This window comes from Hemiscyllium ocellatum, chromosome 5 (assembly GCF_020745735.1).
Source record: "Hemiscyllium ocellatum isolate sHemOce1 chromosome 5, sHemOce1.pat.X.cur, whole genome shotgun sequence".
NCBI classification, from domain to species: domain Eukaryota; kingdom Metazoa; phylum Chordata; class Chondrichthyes; order Orectolobiformes; family Hemiscylliidae; genus Hemiscyllium; species Hemiscyllium ocellatum.
Window position 1 is genome coordinate 93,583,834 of NC_083405.1, and position 2,777 is coordinate 93,586,610.

Genomic DNA, 2,777 nt, shown 5'->3' on the forward strand with positions numbered 1-2,777 from the left:
CTCACGTTTTAATAGTAAGTTCCAATAAATTTCGAAACACTGCCCAATTGGGGTTATTGCGATCTCAAGTCCCCAGAACATTGAATGCTGCAAAGCATTATATAATCAAAATAAAAAAAAGATTGAAGTGTTGTAGCATTGAAAAAAGGTTAAATCTATTTTGCTGCTGCTTTATTTAGCACTGGTATTGAGAGCTGTAAACTGGTTCAAAAAAAGGCTTGTTAACACGTAATCAGATTTAGAAACAGAAAAACAAAGAAGTTCAATAGAAAATAATCAAAGTCAAACGTAAGAATGCTTTATGTTCAACATTTTGCATTTGTCAGAACATGATTCAAAATCATTCACATTCAGTATTACTGTTACAAAAAACGTGCTTTGGCTTTAAAGCAATGTCATTGTGAGATTGGAGAGAAGCTCTGCTCGATAGGAAATTCTGCAATAGTGATACCGTAAGTCTTCTGTTTATCGAGGTGTTAACATTTCTGTATTTTACTGCATAACAAGAGAAGGATTGTTGATCAGAGTAAATGAAATATCTTTCCCTCGAATGTTCTGAACAGTTGTAAATGGTTATTTTCATACACTTAATACTGACCTCATCTATACATGTTACAATGTTTAGAGTCGTTGACGCATGACCCAAAAAAATCATTCGATTCAAATGCTTGAAAGGGATTTACAAGCAGTTCTCTCGAGTGCTTGGGTACTAACGCTTTAAGAATAATGTTTACTTTTTGTATTGGTATCATTCTAAGCTTGAAACGTTTGTACTGCGCTCAAAACCGAACAGGAATTGTAAACCCCTGACTCTCCTGTCTTTATTTGGTGAACCACGAAGCTCTGCTGGGAGTGTTGGCCGAAAACCCCAATCACAGAATCAAAGAGAATCAGGGAGTCACAGAATTGTTTCGGCCCAGAAGGGAAGAGACTCAGCTTTAGCACTATTGGGTCTGATGAGATTTTTTTTTTGTAATTTTAAAAAAAGGAGAACAAACATCCATTTGGGTGAATTTTGAGGCTGCGTTCTTATACGTATGGCAATTCTTTTCCGCTGAAATGTTGAGAAACTGACCTTGCACAAAACAGTGAGCAAGACGGACGATTTTGATTTTGAAACTTTTGTGGCTGTTCTCTTTACACAGCTGTTATTTACAAAAAAAAACATACAATTCCTCAATTTAGTTGCTCTTTTTAAAAAAAAATATCCGATCACGCACCGTTTACGTGAGAACAGGTTACGGGTGTCTGGCTGTTCGGCTAAAGACGTCTTCAGTCGAATTAAACGTGGATGTTAGTATTCAAATGAATCCTACTCACTTTCAAAGCTTTCCTAATAGGGTACAAAATGTATGGACGGAAACAGCGTGTAAAACAAAAGGGAGAAAAAAGGTTAGTGACATAAAGAGCGTCCCTGGGTGGGCTCGAACCACCAACCTTTCGGTTAACAGCCGAACGCGCTAACCGATTGCGCCACAGAGACGAACTTGCGGAGGTACATCCGATAGTGAGGATAACAGGGTGTGTGTGTATGTGTGTGTGTATACCTTGGTGTGTGACTGTGCGTGTGTTGTATATCGCGTGAGCAATGGTAAATTTCCAGTTAAACCAATTATCGTTTGAAATGCGCCGACTTTGCAGTTGCATTATTCCCCGGCGATAAGATCAAAAAGAAAGAAACATTACGGGAGGGGGAATTCACCCCATTTCCCAGCCAGCCACCAGTTTGTTGGTGCACCCTGCTCGAGAGGTTCATTTTCAGCGCGGGGCTGGTTCTGGGGGTGGGGGCGGGGAGCGGGGTGAAGAGAGAGAGACGGGGGGTGGGGGGGGGGGAGCTTTTTGTCACATCGGCCGCTTTAACTGCGGTCAATGCTTTGCCTAATGAGGACCCAGAGCCGCGTTTTGCAACAAGGCGGGGGGTGGGGTCGGGAAGAGAGCGGACGATCGAAAACCACCAGTTTGGATTTCCATAAATCATGGTCATTATAAACAGCGGCCTCCTTCCGCTTAAAACATTTTAATACTTCGCGAGCCCAGAAAAAGGTGAAGAGCGTCACCTGCCGACCGAATGGATCCCAGGAGGGGATTAGTCAGGAGTGAAACAGCGCCGACTGCGCGACCGCCCACCACCAATCCCTGGAAATTGGGCTGGCAGCTCAATCATCGATCACCTCAAAATTTCCTCGGAAACACACATATGCCCATTGGTAGATCTGGCAAATGGTCAAATGCAAATAAAATATTTTAATGAATCAAATTTACGTTGCTATCTCGGCAGTCATATTAATGTTTTGTACTTCAAGCGGCTTGCAATCAACAGCCACTTAGTAGAATTTTAGACAGGTTAAATTTAAGTAAAACGACTTGCTAATTGATTTTATTTCAATTTTCAAAAGATCGCGTTGGAAAAGTCTAAACTACATGTTTCCGATGTTATTGCCATTTTGTATGCTACGTGATGAATTTCCGCCTTTATGTGCTGCTACCGAAATAGATCGAAGTTACAGTATCAAAAGAATAGCGCATTAATCAAACACTGAAAAGATACTTTAAATCTCAGTACGAACGATATAAAAAATAAAAATGTAATAATTTTAAAGTTAAATCCAGCGGCAACTAACAAAGAACAATGCACTTCTTGAAATGAGAAAATGCCAGTAGGTATAAAAGATAACCGTTTAGATTTGGTGCTTGCATTTTTTCCTTGCTCTGATAAATAGAGTTAGGACTAAATGTAGTATTGTACGGATTATACTTCATTTCTTATGGCCTGAAAT

The 2,777-nt window shown here is 40.2% G+C and overlaps 1 non-coding gene across 1 annotated transcript; it reads right to left on the minus strand.

Annotated features, from left to right (window-relative positions):
- Positions 1 to 1,409: 1,409 nt before the first annotated feature.
- On the minus strand, positions 1,410 to 1,483 carry trnan-guu (transfer RNA asparagine (anticodon GUU)). The gene has a single exon. It is a non-coding gene; the product is annotated as a tRNA-Asn (tRNA).
- Positions 1,484 to 2,777: the final 1,294 nt, after the last annotated feature.